This window comes from Lepus europaeus, chromosome 2 (genome assembly GCF_033115175.1).
Source record: "Lepus europaeus isolate LE1 chromosome 2, mLepTim1.pri, whole genome shotgun sequence".
NCBI classification, from domain to species: domain Eukaryota; kingdom Metazoa; phylum Chordata; class Mammalia; order Lagomorpha; family Leporidae; genus Lepus; species Lepus europaeus.
The window spans coordinates 31,873,029-31,896,976 of record NC_084828.1 but is presented as its reverse complement, the minus strand read 5'-3'; positions in this window follow the sequence as shown (position 1 = coordinate 31,896,976).

Sequence of the window (23,948 nt, the reverse complement as noted above, 5' to 3'; positions counted from 1 at the left end):
GTCATCTCAGTTCAGATAAATGCACTGCCCTGTTACATCTTGGAAATCCTCATCACCCGGTCCTCCTATATCCTCGTTTTAGTGAGATGTGTTACAGGAAGCCAGTACTGATACAGCGCTGCTATGTAGGGTACCTAGCAGTAAGTCACCTGTGAGAAATCTGTGCTTTAAGGAGCCTTCCTAGTGGTTTTGAATATGCCAAATTTGAAAACCACTTGGTTAGGAAATTCGCAAAACCTCCTCTCTAACAGACAAAGCCCCAGATCTCAATGACTTAACACAATAAAGGCTTCTTTTTTGCTCACATCCTGGTTCAACAAGGATCACACCAGGCTCCCTCTGTCTTGTGGCTCAGAGTCATGGACCCGTGGCTTCCAAGCTGCTGAGGAAGGGAAAAGGGATCTAAAGGAAGGCTCGGGAGAGTTTATGGGCCACGCTTGGGAGTGGCTTTCATGCCATTTGCTAGAATCTGGAATGTAACCGTAACATACAGCCAAGGAGGCTGGAATTCCATTTGTATCTGACCTTTCAATCGGCGTAAGGTCTCTTCATTCCACCTTTGTCTCTGAATGGGTCTGTGGCCAGGGCTAGGGCCGGATAAGATACAGACATCCACACACAGACAGACGCGGAAGTAAAAGGCCAGCTTCAAACTGTACCCAAGGGTAGAAATGAACGGTTATTACCCAAGCTCCTGATTCCCCCGAGGAACCAACCTTGAACCTTGTGGCGTGCATCTGGTATTTAACTCCACAGTTCTCAAGAAGAAGTAATAAAGTTTCATTTCACAGAGGCCAGGCAGGTAATGCAACCAGAAACAAGCACAGCAGGAGTAACATGACTGGGGTCTGGGGTGTGCGAGACCAACGAATGGGATAACACAGGCCCCTCTAAGAAAAGCTGCCTGGGACTGGCGGTGTTGTGTAGCAGGTAAAGCTGCTGCCTGCATTGCCGGCATCTTATATGGGTGCCGGTTCGAGTCCCAGCTGCTTTACTTCCTATCCAGCTCTCTGTTGTGGCCTGGGAAAGCAGTGGAAGATGACTGAAGTCCTTGGGCCCCTGCACCCATGTGGGAGACCTGGAAGAAGCTCCTGGTTCCTGGCTTCCAATCAGCACAGCTCCGACTATTGCGGCCATCTGGGGAGTGAACCAGCGGATGGAAGACCTCTCTCTCTCTCTCTCTCTCTCTCTCTGCCTCTGACTCTCTGTAACTCTGACTTTTAAGTAAAACAAATAAAAATCTTTAAAAAAAAAAAAAAAAAAGCTGCCTGCCAGCTCTGCCCCATTGCTTCCATGCAGGGTGCAATTCTCTGTTGCTAGATCTTTCATTTTTCCCCACAAAGAAAACCAGAAATATGAATTTGTTCTTTAAATATTTTTTTAAAAAGTGTGTTTTTACCGAATCAGCCTGTGAGCTGCCAACTTGCAATCCTTGGCTAAACTTACTTTGTTATCTCTATTTTTATATTTAACAACTGGAAATTGCTTAACAATGGTAGACCTCCACTTAAAATCTCTCGCTATCTTTTCCATAGAGAAACTGCCAAATTTGCTCACCAACACTCTCTCTATTTATCTCCTCTTTCGTCTCTTCCGTGAAACTTTTATTAATTCTGTCAGTATTAAACCTCACTTTTTATTCATCAGTTGGTATTAATTCCTTCAGATTCATTATAAAATGAGAAAATTAGTGCTTCTATTTATCTTCCTTCTCTTCCATAACACTTTAGCTCTGTTGACGGTGCTTACATTGACAAAGTTTATACTATTTAAATTTCGTACCAACATAATAAATGAATTATCCAATCCTTTACAGTTTATGTCTTAAAGTACAGAACCAATAAATATTTCAATATCAGAGTTAAAGAATTAGAAATTGGCATCGAACTAACTAAGCTGCCAAATCCTATTTCACTAAATTTGGCTCACTTGACCAATGAATTTCCGAATTTCCAAGAGTGAAGGTCGACGGAGTTATCTTACAATCCCGAGTGGCTCAAAATTGTTCCACTAACAAACAAACAAAAAGCAGAAAAGACTCACAAACATAAGCACTTTTTTCATATTTTATCCATGACTCCCTTTGTTCTTCCATAAGTTGGAAATTTTCTTTTTCCTTTTCTTATTGACTTTATCCTTTATTTCAACACTATAATAATTTTATACCTTTTATCTACATTGTTGATCAAAGAAGATTCATTTTCATTTCTTATTTTTTTAAGATTTATTTATACACTTGAAAGACAGAGTTACAGAAACAGGTAGAGAGAGAGAGAGGTCTTCCATCCACGGGTTTACTCTCCAAATGGCCTCAACAGCTGGAGCTGGGTCAATGCGAAACCAGAAGCCAGGAGCTTCTTCCAGGTCTCCCACGTGGGTGCAGGGGCCCAAGGACTTCGGTCATCTTCTACTGACTTCCCAGGCCATAGCAGAGAGCTGAATCAGAAGTGGAACAGCCGGATCTTGAAGTTGTGCCCATATGGGATGCAGGCATCACAGACAGCGGCCTTACCCGCTATGCCACAAGTCCGGCCCTGGTAATTCACTTCTTAAAGGGATTGTTATTAGAGCCCTCTGCACCACTGTTGCTGTTTTGACCATTTTTCTTCTCACACGGCACAGAGACTTCTCTGAAGGAATTTCTTTCCATTGTGTGTTTGTGTTGGGTTGTACTGTTTGTTAGAGCCTGTGGCTTTTCTTTCAATTCCCCTTTTTGTTCTTTTAAGAAGATGTCATTTTTTTTTAACTTTTATTTAATGAATATAAATTTCCAGTATACAGCTTATGGATTACAATGGCTTCCCCTTCCCATAATTTCCCTCCCACCCGCAACCCTCCCCTCTCCCGCTCCCTCTCCCCTTCCATTCACATTAAGATTCATTTTCAATTCTCTTTATATACAGAAGATCAATTTAGTATAAATACTTCAACAGTTTGCACCCACATAGAAACACAAAGTGAAACATACTGTTTGAGTACTAGTTATAGCATTAAATCAAAATGTACAGTACATTAAGGACAGAGATCCCACCTGAGGAGCAAGTGCACAGTGGCTCCTGTTGTTGACCCAACAAATTGACACTCTAGTTTATGGCGCCAGCAAAAGTATGTGACGATAACTCATTATGTGTGTTTGAAAATGTCTTTATTTTATAACCTCACTCTTATATTTGCCCTCAGACTGAGAACTCTGAAGCGTCACCTCGTTCTTGCCGATTCCTGAGGGTGACTCTCCCATGCAGCACCCCATTCAGCTCTTGAGTGCTTCTTCAGCACTAGGGCGTTTACTCCTGCTCCCTCTCCTCGGCCTCTCCAATTACCTTCTGCTCAGTGCTCAGTTCCCTTACCCCCTCTATTTTTCCTGATGGGATTCTCAGGAATTTCTCTCATCTAGAGATATTGGACTTCTTGATTTGAGTCTCCATGTCTTTTAATTTTTCTTCCACACTTACAGTTTTTAAGCTTTGGGGCTTTGGCTCTGTGTTCTAGATTAAGATTTTTCTTCAATTGTAGCCAGCACTTGCATGGATTTTTAGAAATTTGCCATTTATATATCTAATTTCTAAGAACCCTCTAAGAACATTTCTAAGAACATTTTTCCAATTGTTCCTTTTTCATAGTTGCCTTGGGAATGTTTAGAATTTTTTCTTTGCAAAATATTCTTAAATGTCTCTGAAGAGACTAATTATAAATAAGGTCAGTGGATTATTTCTTTTCTCTGGGGTCATTTGTTCTGTTTCTTCATCTTTCTTGTTCTTTTTTAAGCCTCTGGTTTTCCTCAATTGAGTAGTGTTTTGATATCAATCTAATGTTGTGAATAAAGGATTCCATTAACAGAAATAAATAACAAGGGTGGTTTTTCTCTGGTGGGAAAAAAATGTGAATATAAAGAACAGCAGGTGCACATTATGACATGCATGGGTGGTCCTTCTCTTCCCTACTCTCATAAAAAGTGATGGCAGTGAGAATGACAGTGAGAGTGAGAGTGAGAGTGAGTAGGGTATTGACTCCCTCTGGAACCCTGAGTTTTCTCCTATCAGAGAGATAATTTCTAGAAAGTATTTCCTTGAGTACAGTAGAGTCTCTTGACTGTCATGTGACTGAATGATCTCAGATGCATTTTCTAACTTTCTGATGCCCTGCTCCTTTGTTTCTTGGCCTCCTGTGGCAACTGGTTGGTGAATGGGAAATGCAGGGAGAAGACTGGAGGGTGGGAAGAAGAGGAAAATCAGGATACTTCTCCTTGACACGTGTCCTGGCAGGGGCAGCACCTCAGACATCGTTTCAGTAAGCAGCAGTCCCCTCCATGCTGCTCCTGCCACCTGCCCCTCCTCTGTGTTCCCAGCTTCTACTGGGCAGGCTTGCAAGCATTTGAACTTCTGCTGGATGACTTGAACTTCGCACTTGTAGCACTAATTTTCCTTGGTCCCTGAGTCTGAGGAGTAGACCCTTGCTGCTATAGCTGTCTCTGAGTTGCATCACTGCCTTGAGTTCTTGAGTGTTCTCAGTTCTCTCCGTCATCAGTATTACACATCTCAGCCATGATTTGTCTCAGTTTGGAATACCTGTAGAGTTTTCTGTTTTGGTTTAGCCTCTAACTGACACAGACCAACAGTGCTTTTTTGTCCCACACTCCCTCTCCTTTATCCACTATTACTCCTATTGTTGTTTGAATCTGATTTTTCTTCCTTTCAGAATTTGATTCCATTATAAATATACTGAGGGATGGTGGGAATTTTGAAATGTGTTTGAGTCATGACAGCTCTGGTATAATTAAAAGATTATTGCTTCTCATGGTACCAGGTTAACTTCTGAAGTAGTGGGTGAATGACTTCTCACTCTTATGGGACTGGATTAGATACTGAAAGAGCAGGTTGATTTAAGGAGGGCCGCCCCTTGTGCTTTGTCTCTGGCACACACTTGTCTTCCCTTCAGTCCTCCCATTGTGTTGATGCAGCAGAGGCCCTCACCAGAAGCTGACCAGATGCCAGTGCCATGGTTAGACCTCCTAGGCTCTGGAACAATGAGACCAGTCAACCTTCATTTTTTTTTTTTTTTTTTTATCATGTGGTCTGGAGTCTTCAGTTACAACAACATAAAACAGGTGAAGATACCTCCCTTTACCTTACTGCTCCATTTTATTCCCCTCTGAACACCTTTACTGTCATTATCATGACCACATGGGGGGAAGAGAAGATTGGATATCCACACTCAGTTTATAGCCTAGTAATAAAAGTTTGTAGTGAGCTGATTTTGAGAGGTTGTTTAAGAAAACCAGAAACTGTAATTTTAAGAAGTAATTTTATTCTTATAAATTTATATTGAAAACAACACATCTCAATGTCATGGCAATTTCTGCCACTAAAGGCTAGGAGATTATTTCAAGTAGGGCAAAATTTGGGAAGAATTCAGGTGAATGTTTTCTACCCTACCATTTCATCCATGTGCAATTGTGTCCCCGGATCAGAGACTCATGAGATGGGATATTTCTGTGTATTGGAGCCTGCCTCTCTTGAGGCTTCATGGTTTAATCAGTTATTCTGTGAACACAGCAAAACTATTCAATTTGCTAATTTAGTCCTGCAGTGATTTGAGTATGTCCCTTTCATTTAGCCACTCTGTTGTGACACAAACACGATTATAATGTAATAAGAAAAGACATTTCCTCTGCAGATTTTCTTTAGTTCTAGTTACATTGAGCTGAAAACATCAATCTATTTAGGAAAGTGGAGAAAATTACATAATGACCAAATAAGGTGTGGATCTAATCATCCTTAATGATTTCAGAGTGGTTGGAAAATAGCGATCTAACTTTTTAGGATTGAGTTTATCACAAACTCTTTGGGAAATTGGGTCTTTTCAATGTTTGTATGTAAAAATATGAAAAAATGGTAACATATTTGGGACATTGTATTTTATGTAAGAGAAAGCGTAGGTAAAAATAAGTATGGATTATAAAATTGTGAGGTTATCTGCTTAATTGACACTGGTCTCCTTTCTTTGAGACATTCACCAAGGATCTCTATTGGCTCCTTTTGGTTTTGGAAGACCTTTGCCACTTTGACTGTTAGTGCTGATTCAAAATGGACACCTGACCACTCTGAGCTGATGACATTCTGTACCCAGGATGGTGTGGTCAGTCCAGAGGGATAGTTGGAGCTGAGCAACACATAAATTGTTCAGGGATGTTAAACAGCCACTCATCTCCCACTATGGGAAATACAACCAAATGACAAAAAGGCATAGACAATCAGAGAACCAGACCATGTAGAGTAAGAGAGACTGAGTTACTACCTGAGTTCCTAACAGTTTTTTTAATAGAAAGCTTTTATTTAATAAATCTAGATTTCATAGGTACAACTTTTGGATTATAGCCGTTCTTTCCCCCATACCCGTCCTCACACCCCCACTCCCATCCCACCTCCTACTCCTCTCCCAACCCATTCTTCATTAAGGTTGATTTTTAATTATCTTTATATACAGAAGATCAACTCTATCCTAAGTAAAGATTTTAACAGTTTGCACCCACACAGACACACAAAGTATAAAGTACTGTTTGAAGACTAGTTTTACCATAATTCTCATAGTACAACACTTTAAGGACAGAGGTCTCTGAATTCTAATAGTGAAATTTCCTTTTTTCCTTAAGCTGAATTTAGCTTGTCTGTTACCTATGCACTTAAAAGAGGCAAAATAAGACAGAGAACATGACACAAGGAGAGATTGCTGCTTTCCAATGACATGAATAAAGAGATAGAAACTGCTGGGTTTCCATCTGGGTAAAAAGAACAAATGAGCTGTGGTTCTAAGTTGGCCTCCCAAGATTTATTTTCTTCATTAATACATAAGAGATGCATTCTCAACAATGCAGACAGACAACTGATTCCTGAATATCTACACTTCGTTTTGTTAAAGCCTTATAAGTTCATGTTATAGTTTTGGATGAAACTCATTAAATAATTCTAAATGAGCTTTGTAGAATCTAGCACAACATCTGGTATATAGCACAGGTGCTCATATAATGTTAGCTCATGTTCCCTTTACTTTTTTTTAAAAAAATGCTTTATTTATTTGAAAGGCAGAGTTACAGAGAGAAAGAGAGAGAGAGGAGAGATTGAGAGATCTTCCATTTACTGGTTCACTCCCCAAATGACCCGGATAGCCAAGGTGGGCTAGACTGAAGCCAGGAGCCTAGAGACACTTTTGGGTTTGCATGTGGGTACAGGGCCTAAGGACTAGGACCATACTTCTCTGCTTTCTTGCACACATTAGCAGGGAGCTGGATTGGAAGAAGAGCAGCCAGGAATCCAACTGGCGCCATATGGGATGCTGGCATCACAGATTGCAGGTTAACTTGCTTTGTCCCAAGGCTGGCCCCTCCCTTTACCTCTTAAATTAGTAGTATATTATTGATTGATTTAAGACACATTTGAACCATATCAAGAATTCCACCAAGTTCTGAGGCATAGAGCTTTTACCCTTCAACAAGAATCCAGCAAGAACTGCAGAGGATATGCGAGCAGATGAATGTTGCTACTGCTAAGTACTGCAGTAGGGATGTGAACAGAGGTATATAGCTTAGGGCAGCAGCAGCTGCATGACTGTGAGGACAGTGTGGCAAAATTTGTTACTTCTTTTCTTAAACAAGTTCGTTGAGCTCTATGACCCTCAGCTTATTATTTGTAAAGTGAGGCTAATAAGCATCTTCTCTCTTTTTTTGACATGATTAAAGGATGTAATTTTATTTCCATTTGAAATTACCTTTGTCTTGCACGTTCATTACTTTTTTTTTTTACTTTTATTTAATGAATATAAATTTCCAAAGTACAGCTTATGGGTTACAATGGCTTCCCCCTCCCAAAACTTCCCTCCCACCCACAACCCTCCCCTTTCCCGCTCCCTCTCCCCTTCCAATCACATCATGATTCATTTTCAATTCTCTTTATATACAAAAGATCAGTTTAGTATATATTAGGTAAAGATTTCAACAGTTTGCCCCCATATAGCAACACAAAGTGAAAAAAAAAATACTGTTGGAATACTAGTTATAGCATTAAATAAGAGTGTACAGCACATTAAAGGCAGAGATCCTACATAATATTTTTTAAAAATTAATTAATTTTCTACGCCGATTCCAATTTAACACCAGGTTTTTTTTTTCATTTCCAATTATCTTTATATACAGAAGATCGATTCAGTATATAATTAGTAAAGATCTCATCAGTTTGTACCCACGCAGAAACACAAAGTGTAAAAATACTGTTTCAGTACTAGTTATAGCATCACTGCACATTAGACAACACATTAAGGACAGATCCCACATGGGATGTAAGTACACAGTGACTCCTGTTGCTGACTTAGCAATTTGACACTCCTGTTCATGGTGTCAGTAATCTCCCTAGGCTCTATTCTGATAGGGTCACAGTCAAAGTGGAAGTTCTCTCCTCCCTTCAGAGAAAGGTACATTACTTATTTTTTATACTAGAATACCAACTTGTTGAGGGCAAAACTTTGCCCATCTCATTTGCCAATGAATCTCCATCACCTAGAACAATGCATGATACAAAGAAGATGCTCAAATACTTGTTGACTGGCTGTGAACACCCCAAGTTACCCAGTGAATAGATAGAACGTTTAATTTCATTTACTTTGTAAATATGTTCTGTTTTCTTAATAGTCGGATAAGGTTTCTAGGAGGCTTAATAGATATCAACAATCTTTCAGCCTCCAGTGTATACTGGTGTGGTAAGCAGATGGTCTTCATCTGGTGTCTATATCTTTTTGTAGTGCCCCTCAGCTGTGTCAGATATGGTCCATGTGACCAACAGAATACGGCAGAAGTGACATTCAGTGTCTCCTAAGGCAAATCGCAAAACCTGAAAATAAAATGTACTAATATTATATAAAGCAATATGAGGATTCTTTAGGTGAGGGCTCATTGAAGAGTATTCTGAGGAGGAGATACTGAAATTGAAATCTTAATGGTGAAGAGATCTGAGTGAATGAATAAAAAAATAGGCATATACAAGAGGAATAACAATGGTATTAAGGAGGAAAAATAATATATATATATATTGCTTGGTAACAGATAAGACCATGTTTCAGAGGAAAATATCTCAGATATGAATATTCTTTTTAAAAAGGAGTTTCTAGATTAATGAAAATTATTTTTTTTAATTTTACCAACATATTGAATATGTCATTGAAGGATTTCTCATTGTATTTGTCTTCTCCTAGACAAATTCTTCCAAACATTCTTCTATTTTATTAAAGTTTTAACATTTTTCAGAAGACCATCTGAGTGCTGCCACACACTATAAGAAATAAAATATTTCAAACATAGTTGAAACTCTTGGTTGAGTATCCCGTTTACATTTCCTATCCTTCCCAGAGAAAATTTGATGTTCATAATTTTCATATATGTGTCTACATTTTATCATATACATTATATATCATATATTTTGACTTATTGGTATGCTCTAAAACTATATTAAAATATATATGTGAGCTTCTTAAACATGAAAATTTAGCTCTAGGGCCCTGCTGTTTAGTATTTCATTATATTAAAAACTTGCCATGTATGTATATCAGTTTGCAAGATTATTAAAATTTGGATTGTTTCTAAAAAAAAAGATGTAATTTTAAAAGTATATATATACACACACACACACACACATATGTGGGAATTCAATAAGCTTGTGGAAAATAATTACAAGATAAATTTGTTTTTGTTTTTGTTTTCTTTTAATACTTATTTACTTGGAAGGCAGAGTTTGAGGGAGAGAAAGAGAGAGAGAGAGAGAGAGAGAAAGAGAGAGAATCTTCCATCTCCTGGCTCACTCCCCAGCTAGCCACAATGACCCAGTCTGGGAAAAGCCAAAGCTAGAAGCTATGAGCCACATCTAGGTATCCCACAAGGGTGGTAGGGCCCAAACACTTGTGCCACCTTTCTCTGCTTTTCCCAGGTCATTAGCAAGGAGCTGGATAGGTAGTGGAGCAACTGAAACACAAACCAGGCCCCTATGTGATGCCAAAGTTGCAGGTGGCAGCTTTGCCTGATAAGCCACAATTCTGATGCCAAAATAAGTTTATTTTGGTGCCCCAAATATTTGAAATCCATGGAAGGGGAGGAGGGTCTTCAAAATACAAGAGATCTTGAAGAAATTCACAAAAATCTGCATTGTGGAAAAACTATACATGAACTTCAAAATTATTTTTTCACCAAAATTAATTTGATTTTTAATTTCACTTTCCAATGATTTTTTTTGTAATCTCCTTGTATTTAAGTTTTTTTTGTGTGTATTTGTGTTATGTATTGCTAATAGTTCCTGGAAACGTTGAGGAGAAGCTACAACCAAGAAGTGACACTGAACAAGAAGTGTTCAGTGGTATGTTTTCACAGGGAAGAATATTCTAGAAAGGGGAAACAGCCTATGTCAGAGCATCTCTTGGGAGTGGGCATTTAGCCTAGTGGTTAAGATCCCTTCCTCCCACATGGGATTACCTGAGTTCAGTTCCTGCTTTTGCTCCTGACTCCAGCTGCTGCTGCTGTGGATCCTGTGGAGCAATGATGATGGCACACGTAAGTGGGCTCCTGCATCTCACATGGGAGACCTGCATTGTGTTCCCAGCTCTTGGCTTCAGCTCTGGCCCAGCCCTAATCATAGTAGTCATTTGGGGAGTGAACCAGTAGATGGGAACTCCTTCTGTCTTTGCCCTTGAAGTAAAACATTTTTTAAAAATATTTAAGAAAAAAGAACATTTCTTCACATGAGCAGAAATTGATGATGTACAAGAGAGGAGCAGTTGCTCGGCTGTGAGGCATCAGTGGGTAAACCAGTGTAGAGAGTGTAGGAAAGGAGTGGTTGAAGTAGTCTGTTGGGGATTTAGGGGAGGAAAGTTTTTTCCAAGCCTCTTAGGGGTTCCAATGGGATGTGAAAATAAAGCTGAAAAAGACAGGCTTGTTTGAATATGATTTGGCCCCTGAACTTATTCAGAGTTTAAAGTCTTTTGTGAATGGTACTAAAAGGGTAGAAATTCAATCTAATTACAGTGTTTAGAGGTGGGGCTTTTGGGAGGGGATTAGATTGGATTAGATCACTAGTGTTTGGATCTTAATGGCTTTATAAGGAAAAAGACAGCCGCAGACCTACACACACACACACACACACACACCCTCTCTCTTGCCATGTGATGCCCTGTGCTACTTCAGGACACTAGGTGGGAAGGCCATTACCAGTGGCCACACTAATGGACCCCACTTAATCTTGGACTATGAACCTCCAGAACCATGAGCCAAAATAAATCTCTTTCCTTTATAAAGTTATTCTAGCTCAGATATTTCATTATAAACTGACAACACAGATTAACTGGAGAAACAGATCTATCTAATATAAATTTCAAGTGACATGGACGCCTTTGTAATTAAATGAATATGCAAAGAAATAATTAAATTATATATTTTATGCTAGGTTTGATGAAGTAAGTCATCATGCAGAAATATGATTTGGACAAAGGAGATATGATCTAGCAACAGTACATGGGAGAATGTAGCAAGGCCTCTTTGTTCAGAATCTTCCCTGTGTCTCCAGAGATAAGAACATTCTTCTCCTCCATGAAGAATGTGGCCTCTCACATGAAGAGCTTGTGGCCTCCTTTGGAGCGAGGTCAGAGACCTCCTTGGAGGCTTCATGGTTTGCTCTAGGAGACAGGGGTGGGAAGTCAGTGAGCCCTCCTTGCTTCTGCGGTGTTCTCGAATTCCTTCTGGTTAAAACCCTGCATCACGAAGCCATAACTTGGGCTGAACATGCCCAGGCTGTTCTGAGTCTGGTCAGGGCTCAGCTGGGAGGGGCTATCTATGGAAGTGAGATTCCATTCCACAGATATTTAGAAGTCAATTGAGGTTTTACAGTATAAGAATGACAATAAACTGTATTTTTAGGAAGAAAAGTGGATGAATGGTAGAGAAAAGCACTGAAGGAAAAGTGGAAGAAGATCAAGCCAGAATCCTCTTAAGAAAAGAAGGCATCTGTACCCTGGGTTTGTTTTTAAGAGATCATTAATTTTCGAGACTCAAAAGGCTAATAACGATAACTGTGTGAAAACAGCCTTCCAGAAATGCTAATGGATTGCAATATCATCCCGGAGACAGAGAAACAGAAACATGTGGGCCACAATATCGAGTAAGGAAGAGAAATCTGAAGTATTTTTAAATTTGTAGGGAAAACCAAAAACACAAGTGGATAATGTGATTCATTGAATATAGCTGGGAAAGCCTGGTTGTGTTGGTTCATTGACTGTTGCTGGGTGGGGGCCAAGAGTTAAAGCCAATCTGAGCGACATGAATTGTCTTATTCCACCACTACAACTGTTTCTATCCTTAATTTCCCAGCTATACTTTATAATAAGCTTTAGTCATGTACTTTATGTTGGACCTCTCAGTTGTAGAGATGCCCACTTGCTCGAGAGGACGCCCAAAAATCCAGACTCCAGACCAGTTGATGCAAAAAGCATGAGGTATTTATTGTACGTTTGCGCAAACGGGCCCCCACCTAAGGCGGTGAGGAGCCCTGAGCGGCAGTTTCACACAGGTTATATAGTCAACAAATTAGCATATGGGATTGGCCGGTTCGGAGGGACAATTAGCATACCGGAGAGTGCTGAGGAGAGTGCTGAGGGAACCAGCTGAGGAGAATGCTGAGGAGAGTGCTGAGGGAACCAGCTGAAGAGAATGCTGAGGAGAGTGCTGAGGGAACCAGCTGAGGAGAATGCTGAGGAGAGTACTGAGACTCTCCGAAGGGGGAGTGGCAGCTCTGCTCTGGGCATGCCTAGAGGTTCTCTAAAGGGGATAGACTTTTTCCTTCCCAGAGAACGTGCCCGCTGGACCCTGGGGAACATCTAACCTCTTAAGAAGCCCCTGATATCTGCCCAGGCCTAGTTTCTTGTCTCTCTCCCCCATAAGGGTCCTTCACTTTACTTGAGTTAGCATCATGAAACCACTAACCAGGTGGTCTGGTCTTGGAGAGCACCGTAGTTAAAGGAAACTTCAAACACCAAAAATTTTATAAAATAAAGTTCTTTACTTCTGCTTCTAGAATTCCATGAACACAAGTCCATGGCATTACTTCCTTGTGCCCTTGTTTTCCAGAATGTAGCTGTCCTGAGCCACTGGCTTCCTATACTCAGAGTTTTTTTTTTTCCTTCCCAACACTTGCCTTCTGAATTTACATCCCAGAATTTCAGCAGGACCAATCTGGCAAAAGAAGATTCTAACCAAATAGCGGGGTCTGGGGAGAAGCAGAGAGCAATGGCAGGATCCTCTTTCACAAACAGGGAGTGGGGATTGGCTGGGGCCGTTCGCATGTGAGCACTTTGTCTTTATTAGAATATCGAACCATAGAGAACAAAGCATGAGAAAGGGTTTATAGCACAGAAGTGGGGCAACATGAGGCATGTAAAGAAATCATACAGAGATCTGGTCTTTGGTCTACTGTGCCCCACTGTAGTTTTCACATGGGTTAAAGTAAAGAAAGCCCTGAGATGGGGCCAGCATTGTGGTGTAGTGGGGAAAGCTGCTTGCTGCTTGCAATGCTGGCTGCAGTGTCAGCATCCATAGGGTCCTGGCTGCTCCAGTTCCTATCCAGCTCCCAGCTAATGCACCTAGGAAAGCAGCGAAGATGGGCCAAGTGCTTGGCCCCTGCCACCTGTGTGGGAGACCGCAAGATGCTCCTGGCTCCTGGCCTTGGCATTTGTGACCATTTGGGGAGTGAACTAGCAAATGGAAGATCTCTCTCTGTCTCTGTCTCTCCCTCTCTCTCTCTCTCTGTAACTCTGACTCTCAAATGAACAAATAAATCTTTAGAAAAGAAAGAAAGAAAGAAAGAAAGAAAGAGAGAAAACAAGCAAGCTTGAGATACCCATTACAGTTTTTCTCAGCTATTTGGATAGGCTACAGTTTTATTTTTCTCAAATCCCGAGAAAATCGAGGACAAGTTGTAAGTGAAGTAATAATAATAAAAAGCTAATATTTACTGAGTGCTTATTAAGGATTAGATATGTTATAAGCAATTCCTTATTTAATACTCATTGATAGCTCTGAGAAATATGCTCCTATCTCCACTTTACAGATAAAAGAACTGGGCTTTAGAAAGTTTAAGTAAATCTGAACCCAGCATTTTCAGGACAGCGTCCATAATTCAGCAATTGGACTATGAATGTGTTGTAAGCTTTTTCTTCGATGGTAAAACTCCAGAAGTAATGAAGGGGAAATGGAAAGGCTTTATAAAATACACTAAACAAGTTATTATCGCAGGATACTGCCTCTGAATTGTTAGTATTCATAAAAACGAGACTCAAAACTTCTCATGAAAGTGAAACTGGATAATTTTCAAAGGGAAGAGCTTTACTAATGGCTAATAGGATTAACCAGCAACAACAGCACCTATGGGAGAAATTGACTTTACATACTAGTTTTTTCAAATGAACAAACATTGTTTGAACACCAGTTGTGTATGGTTGTTTGGAAATCATAAAAGATGCGTAGTTTTTGGTCATGCATATTAAGGGATCGCTTGGGATAGTGTATATATTCCATTGCTCACTCCTTGATGAGTTTAAGACCTAACTGGGGAAGCATGACTAAGGCTTCTGAAATATACAGAAAGTAACAAAATATGATTATAGAAGTGACACATGCTAAATTTTAAATAGAGGTGAGTAGTTTGGTAAGACTTCCTAAGGGAATTGGCTCTGGATTAGGATTTTGCAGGCCAATAAGTTTTGCTTAGATAAAGAAAGGTAGGGGACTTATTTTAGGAAGATGAAATAATTTGCATGTGTCCAAGATTAAACATGGGTATAGGGAACACTGAATGTATTCCCATTGCTAAGGTAGACCCTTCCTTAAAACTGAAAAAAAAAAAAAATTCCACAAATTTCTAGAAAATACATTTAAAATGCTTTGGCCAAATTCAGTTAAGCAGTATAATCATGATGAATGCTTTGTGGTACATTATTCCAAGTGAATTAAACAATGTGAGTGGAGACATCTGACCCCAGAATCTTTTGAAATAAAATAAAGGTACATAGTAAATGTCTGGTTGGATTCCCAAAAAACTGCAGAGTCTGACTAAGGAGAAGTGTTTTTTAAGTATGTCTCTTAGGATAACAGTCCAGGTGGTAGGCCTCTTCCAATTCATTTGGACAAGAGACTGTCACCATAGGAACATCATCTTTAGGATCATCTGAGTACTAATTGTATTGATGTACCTGTACGAATTTAAACTTGCCTCTGATGGCAAAAATATTAAATTGATCATCTCATGCACCTTTCCCTCTTCTATACAGTACCTTGAATATCCCATACACATTATAATATATACTTTGAAACGGTGATTAGTGAAATATCACTTCCTTATAGAACCACAATTGTGTCTATAGCTGAACGTTTTAATTTTGTATAGTCTTGGCATATCCTGCATATTTTTAAAGGAATAATAATTTTGTAAAATGAAAGCTTAAACCTTAGGAGTGACTCTTTATTTTAGAAGGGAAAATTAGATCTTGTGGAAGCTGGGATAAATTGGCATTAATCCTGCTGCAGTGTATCTGGAAAAGACAAGAGATTCACATCTCAACAAACAGTTATACAGCTTTTCTATATTATGCAAACTGGTAGCATTCTGGATGCTTCCTGTACATTCCAGCTGAGGGGGAGCCATTAATGACAACATTTCAATAACATTAGTTCATATGAATGTATTTTTGATACAGCACACATGGGATGAAATGCCTACTATTATTAGAGCCAATTGAAATCATACCAAAAATGGAAATAAGGTTTGTTGTCTTTAACTTCATCAAGTGCCATTTAATACCAAGACTATTTCACAACTACCTTCATTCTTTGTATATTGAATTGTGTCCAGTGGGTATCAAGTGGGCCAATATATTTTAAAATGTTTTGTAAACTAAAAACACTAAAATGTAAGGTTTCTACAATAATAGCTATTTTTCGTTAGTGTATTTTCAATGGAAATATATGTCTAATGTTTTTGTTGCAAACCTCCATTTGGTTATTTTGTTAGTGAATGATTCCAATTATTTTTGTCTTTGTCAAATTTATTGATACTATAATGGTGCTGTAGCTTTCTGCATAAAAATATAAAATTAAATAAAATAGACTGAATATAAAAATCATTTTGCTTCTAAATAAGTTTGAGAGAAAGATAGAAGTTAAAACTTATGGTAGAAGGAGGCTATTTTAAATGAATGCTGTACATATTTAAAGATAATACCTTAAGGTAATTAATGCCTCATTTTGCAAATATTGTTTGGAGCACAATGCTAGGAAATTGTTGGCACTTGAGTTTTAATGGCATCACTTCCCAGATCCAACTTCTAAAGAATATAATCACTGCTAAGCACAGCAGAGGAAATGACATTAACGAGCTAGGTCAGGAGTGCTTTCAACAAATAATAACATTAACACCTTGGTGGTTAGATAGAGAGAAGCACACATTTCTCGTTCTGGAATTTATCAAATTCTTATTCATGTAACTAAATTAAAAATCATATTCTCCAAAGTGCTCCACATTCATTAGATTCCAAGGCCCTGTTTTGTTTTTTTTTTAATCCTGGCAGATAAGTTCATTTGTTTTCTTGCTCTGCCCCCACCCATAGGCATTTTCCAATTCCAAGCTTTAGCTGCAGTCTTATTGGCAGACTATTTTGACCCTTATGACCTAGTTCCAGGCATCCTAACCTTAGTGACCTCACCTCCTGGTGAAAGGGACTTTTGACCTTTGCATCCCAGTCTTTCAGGACAGTTCCTTCACATTGGAATTCGGATACCTGCCAATTCACAGGTTATTCGGGATTGCAAGTGAGGTATTGTTTTTTGTTCAATTACTCACACTCCAGTAGTGTTATTTTCTCATAGGAAGAACAGCTATCTTGGTCTCAATGTAACTTCTGAGGACTGTGAATTTTCCATACAGGGACTTCTGCACTTAGATTCAAGGACTTAGTTAAAGGGGTAAGCAAACCCAGCGGGAAGTCCTCTTTGATGTGCAGGAGCTCAGATATGCAAACGTCTTGATCAGCAAAAGCTTGAAAAGTACTTACTCTCCTCCCCTTTGGGATTGACCATTAATTCACTTCCGGGCATCCTCAGTTAAAGCTGTTTTTCTGGTTGCTTCAACCTCAGAGTCAGTAAGTGGCTTTTTCTCAGCAAGTGTTATTAGCACTCCTCCCAGAAGTTGCCAAAGTGAACTTATTTAGCATTAGCATTTGTAAAGGACAGCCTTGGAGTTACCCACATGGAATTCCTGGATTACTGCAGTCTTTATTTGTTCTTCAAATCTCTTCCTACTTCAAAAGACACTGTGCACAACTGCCCTGGAAGCTTCCACACTTCGCTCTTTGCTTAGAGCTTCCACAGGGGTGTAAGTCCTATCTTGGGGATGCTGCCTGCTGTTCCACATCTCCCGCCATTATCTCTCAGCATCGCTATGCTGTCACCTCCTTCATTACACTTTGGTGTTATTTATCTACTCTTGGCGTTATGATTCACCTCAAGCATTTCTTTTCTCCTTTCTGTGACTTTCATTTTCATCACAGCTTTGAACTTTGAAAATCCCCTTCCTGCAGAAATTGTGCTGTGGCTTACTAACCCGTGAGCACTCCTTGTTCCGGGCATTACACCCTCAGCGTGGATATATGAGGTCTGACCTAGTGTTATGGTTAAGCTCTTATGTCATAGCAGTGACAATATGAATAACTCCCATTTTCATTGCATTGTTTCACAAATCACTTTTATCATTATAACAACCCTCTGAGGCAGATATTATTGTATTATTTTAAAGAGGAGAAATGGAAACTTAAGAAGTTAAGTGAGTTTCATAAGGTCACTTATGTAATTGTCAGGGCTGGGATGGGAACCCAGATTTGTCTAAATCATAGCAGAACATAGCATGTAATTACTGTGTTGTGCTTGTGGCTACTCAAACACCTAACCCTGAGTAAACACCCAGTAGGTAGCAAGACTCCAGCCTAAGTGCAGTGGACAGTTAAGCACATAATCTCTACCTACCCCTCTTCTCTCACAGCATGGTAGAAGACAGACCAGGGATGTCATTAGAACAATGTAATACATGTCCAGTGTTTGGGATCAGCTGGGTCTATCGGGGATACTTAGGAGAGGAAACAACAGTGCTGAATTTGAAGTGAGAGAGAGAAGTTTTGCAGCTGACAAGGAGGGAGGAGTTGGCTCTCCAGGTGGAAAGAAGCACAGATTCCAAAGTGTAGATGCAAGAAAGGTCCGGAAATGTTCAGGAAGGGGCTTTTTGCTCTTCTTGGCCAAAGTGCAGGGACCGAGGTCAGGAGTCATTGTGGGAGGTTTCAGAGGCGCATATTCCAAGAAAAGGCTTGTATAAAGGCCAAGGTGGTTGAACTTCATCCTCTGACCTTTAGTTGGCTCTGTAGCATGTTTTCTCCGAAGAACTTTTTTCCAGATTAAATCATAAAAGCTTTGAGGCAGTCTAAATTCTTTGTGTTTTCACTGTATGCTCCTTCATACAGAACAAGGGCCTTCTGTTCACTGGAGAACTTGTATTCCCTGTTGTTTTCCTCAGTGTAGACCTCGCATTATAAAGAACCACATCCTGATACTGGTGTTGTGGTGTAGTCAGTTAAGCCACTGCCTATGATGCCTGCATTCCATATGGGTGCTAGTTCGAATCCCAGCCACTGGATCCCAGTTCAGATCCAGCTCCCTGGTAATGCACCTGGGAAAGCAGTGGAAGTTGGCTCAAATACTTGGACCCCTCTCATCCACACAAGAGACCAGATTGGAATTCCTGGCTTCAGCCTGTCAGTCCCTCTTCTAGTCTTTCAAATGCATACATGCAAACATACATACATACATATATAAATCTCTCTTTTTAAAGGAACTCCCATTATGGGTAGTTGAGGGTTTTTTTTTTTTTTTTTTTTTGATTTATTTATTTATCTGAGGCCAGCGCCATGGCTCAATAGGCTAATCCTCCACCTTGTGGCGCCGGCACACCGGGTTCGAGTCCCGGTCGGGGCGCCGGATTCTGTCCCGGTTGCCCCTCTTCCAGGCTAGCTCTCTGCTGTGGCCCGGGAAGGCAGTGGAGGATGGCCCAAGTGCTTGGGCCCTGCACTCGCATGGGAGACCAGGAGAAACACCTGGCTCCTGGCTTTCCTAGGCCATAGCAGAGACCTGGATTGGGAGTGGAGCAGCTGGGACTCAAACTGGCACCCATATTGGATGCCAGCACTGCAGGTAGTGGCTTTACCTGCTATACCACAGCACTGGCCCTAGTAGTTAAGTTCTTATTCTCAAAGAAGTTAACTGTGGTAGCTTTGGGATCCACAAGGAAAGAAAGCCTACACTTCCGGGAATGGAAAGTTCCTACCTGTACTTCCAGGGAAGAAAAGTCCTTGTCAAGGTCCCCACGGGTGCCTAAAGGTCAACCAATGAGGATCAGACCTGCCTCAACCTTTAACCCCCATGCCCTGAATCTATAAAAGGAGTTCTCCCAATCTCTGATGCGCGACTTCCCCGGCCCCCGCTCCGTTGCTCTGTTGGGGCCGTGGAACCTAGCCTGGGAGTGGAATCCCAATAAAAGCCGTGAATTAATTGATTCGTCTGCCTGGGAAGATTTGTTACACGCCGGACACCTTGCAAACTGGCAACTGCTTAAGAGATCTGAAGTTTGTGGAATATTCCATAAGAGAGAGAGAGAGAGAGAGAGAGAGCGAGAGAGCGAGCTGCAACAGTGGCTTTAAAATAGGAAATACAGAAGGTGAAGTGCATGGTAAGAAAGAGCTCTGGGACTGGAGAGAGGCATCATAATCAACATTCATCTGCTTTGCTTTGGTGAGAAGCAGTATTTTTATTATCAAAATAAGATTACGATCACTTCTGTGTTTCAGGGCAGTGTGAAGAGAAAGGCTTTGGGAAGAAGGTGGTCTATGTATTAAAGTAGTACAAGAAGAAAAGCCCATAAATTTGCAGGTGCTGGAGGATCAACAATGTGAAAGGAATCGTATTGAGGGTGTGTTTCTACATTTGTGATAGGAATATTATCCCTTCTTGCTTATGAAAAGACAGCCTAGTGGTTTGGGGCTCATACTGTTCTAAGTATTAGAAGAGATTGCTTAGAGCTTTGTGTTCTGTAGGAGACTATTTCAAAGAGTCCAGAAAAAATGAATTTTGTGTCATTCCGGAATGTACCCTGACCATGCATCTCGGATGCAATGAAGGTTTCTCTGGCATTGCAGTTCCTGGAAGACTTCATTGTAGAAATGTGACACTTGTCCTGTTTTACTCTAATTTTTAAAAAAATATTTATTTATTTGAAAGTCAGAGTTACACAGAGAGAGAAGGAGAGGCAGAGAGAGAGAGAGAAAGAGAGAGAGAGAAAGAGAGAGAGGTCTTCTATCTGCTGGTTCACTTCCCAATTAACTGCAACGGCCAGAGCTGAGCAGATGTGAAGCCAGAAGCCAGGAGCTTCTTCTGGGTCTCCCACGCAGGTGCAAGGGGCCCAAGGACATGGCCATCTACTACTGCTTTCCCAGGCCACAGCAGAGAGCTGGATTGGAAGTGGAGGAGCCAGGGCATGAACCGACACCCATATTGGCACCAGCCAATAGTTTTTTTTTTTTTTTTTTAAATATACTGGTTAAGATGCCTGCATCCCATATTAAAAATTATCTTCAGGGCTGGTGCCACGGCTCACTAGGCTAATCGTCTGCCTGCAGCACCGGCACCCCGGGTTCTAGTCCTGGTTGGGGTGCTGGATTCTGTCCCAGTTGCTCCTCTTCCAGTCCAGCTTTCTGCTGTGGCCCGGGAGTGCAGTGGAGGATGGCCCAAGTGTTGGGCCCTGCACCTGCATGGGAGACCAGGAGGAGGCACCTGGCTCCTGCTTTTGGATTGGCACAGCGCACCGGCCATAGCGGCCATTTGGGGGTGAACCAACAGAAGGAAGACCTTTCTCTCTGTCTCTCTCTCACTGTCTAACTCTGCCTGTCCAAAAAAAAAAAAAGTATCTTCATTTAGTACCTGGCTCTGCCCTTAACTCCAGCCTCCTATTAATTCAGACCCTGGGAGGGAGTGGTGATGGCTTAATCAGTTGGACTTCTGCTGTCCAGACTGTATTGAGTTCCTGGTCCTGGGCTTTGGCCTGTCCCAGCACCAAACACTGCATGCACTTGATGAGTGACCAAATAGATACTCTTCCTTTCTTTTCTTTTCTTTCTTTCTTTTTTTTTTTTTTTTTTTTTTTTTTTTTTGGACAGGCAGAGTGGACAGTGAGAGCGAGAGACAGAGAGAAAGGTCTTCCTTTTTGCCGTTGGTTCACCCTCCAATGGCCGCTGTGGCCAGCGTGCTGTGGCCAGCACACCGCGCTGATCCGAAGCCAGGAGCCAGGTGCTTCTCCTGGTCTCCCATGCAGGTGCAGGGCCCAAGGACTTGGGCCATCCTCCACTGTCTTCCTGGGCCACAGCAGAGAGCTGGCCTGGAAGAGGGGCAACTGGGACAGGATCCGGCGCCCCGACTGGGACTAGAACCAGGGGTGCCGGCGCCGCAGGCGGAGGAATAGCCTATTGAGCCGCAGCGCCAGCCTTTCTTTCTTTCTAATAAAATATTAAAAATGTAATAAAAATATATAAAACATGCCATTTCAGAGTTTGTTTTTAAGATAGTTAAGTGATAGGTTAAATAGATTGATGTATTTAATTTATGAATAGCTATACATTGGGTTTTAAAAAGATTTATTTATTTATTTATTTAGAGTTACGGGGTGGGGAGAGATATCTTCCAACTGCTGGTCACTCCCCAAATGGCTGCAACAGCCAAGGCTGGGCCAGGCTTGATTCAGGAGCCAGGATATTCTTCCTAGTCTACCAAGTGGGTGCAGTAGGTCAAGAGGGTGGCCCCATGGATTAATGCCTTTATAAAAGGGAATTGACAGAGTTTGCTTGCCCTGTCTACCATGTGAGAACACTTAGAAGGTACTGTATATGAAAAAAAAGCCCTCACTCAGCATCAAGTCTGTGGGCACCTCAGTCTCCCCAGGCTTCAGACCGGAGCAAGATATTTCTGTTGTTTATAAGTTACCCCATCTAGGGTATTGTGTTATAGCCACCTGATGGTCTAAGACTATATATGTGCTGTTCATATATGTGTTCAGAATATATGGACAAAGTGGAAGTATAGATCTTCCCTCTTTTCTATGCCAATCCAAATTGCAATATATATGGGTGTTAGGGATGGGACTGACCATTATACCACTCCCCAAATGCCCAGGGTTGGGTTAGGCTGAAACCAGGAGCCAGGAACCCCATCCTGGTCTCCTATACAGTTGGCAGAGGCCCAAGGACTTGGGCCACTGTCTACTGCTTTCTCAGGCTCATTAGCAAGGAGCTGAATCAGAAGCGGAGAAGCCAGGGCTCCAACCAGTGCTCTGATATGGGATGCTGATGTTACAAGCAGCAGCTTAACCTCTCATTGCACCTCTGGCTCCCAAAGAACATTATTCTTGTTTTCCTTTTATTTTATTTTCTTTTTTAAAGATTTTTGTTTATTTGTTTGAGAGGTAGAGTTTCAGACAGCGAAAAGGAAATACAGAGTGAGGTCTTCCATTTGCTGATTCACCCTCCAAATGGCTGCAACAGCCGGAGCTGAGCTGATCCAAAGCCAGGAGCTTCTTCCGTGTCTCCCATGTGGGTGCAGGGGCCCAAGGACTTGGGCCATCCTCTTACTGCTTTCCCAGGCCATAGCAGAGAGCTGGATCAAAAGTGGAGCAGCCAGGACTTGAACCGGCGCCCATATGGCATGCCGGCATGGCAGGCTGATGATTAACGTACTGTCATAGTGCCAGCCCCCAAGAACATTCTTCTTCTTCTTTTTTTTTTTTAAAGATTTATTTATCTATTTGAAAGTCAGAGTTACACAAAGAAAGGAGAGAGAGAGAGAGAGAGAGAGAGAGAGAGAGAGAGAGAGAGGACTTCCATCCACTGGTTCACTCTTCAATTGACCGCAATGGCCAGAGCTGTGCAGATCTGAAGCCAGGAGCCAGGAGCTTCTTCCAGGTCTCCTACCTGGATGCAGGGGCCCAAGGACTTGGGCCATCTTCTACTGCTTTCCCAGGCCATAGCAGAGAGCTGGATCAGAGGTGGAGCAACCGAGACTAGAACTGGCACCCATATGGGATGCTGGCACTGCAGGAGCCAGCTTTATCCTCTCTGCCACAGCACCGGCCCCCAAAAACATTATTCTTAACACATCACCTTTCCCATGACCCTTAGTTTCCTTGAACCTATTGAATCAAAAAAACTGGAGATACCTAGGCACCTCCATTTTTAGCTTATTACCTGAGTGATTGTCCTCATGCAAAAGATTGTGAATAAATGTTCTAGAATCATAAGTAAGGTTTAATTAATGCTAAGGGACAAATGTTTTATATCCTCTGATTGTCATATCTAAGGGGCAGGCATTGAAACAGTGGTTAAGAGACTGTTTGGGATACCTGCATACCCATATTGGAGTACCTGGGTTCAAACCTCAGCTCTTGCTTTTGATTCCAACTTCCTGCTAATGTACACATTGAGAGACAGAAGATAAAAGCTCAAGTAATTGAGTCCCTGACACCTAAGTGGGATACCCTGGTTAGAATTTCAAGTTCTGGGTTTCAGCTTGGTTCAATCTTGGCTGTTGTGAACACTGGGGAGTGAACCAGTCAACTGGTCTCTCTCTCTTTCTGTATTTCAGATGAGCTTTCAAAAATGCAAGGGCCAGCACTGTGGGACAGTGGGTTTTGCAGCTGTCAGCAGCACCAACATCCCATATGGGCACGGGTTCAAGTCCTAGATGTGCAGCTTCTGATTCAGCTCCCTGCTAATAGGCCTGGGAAAGCAGCAGA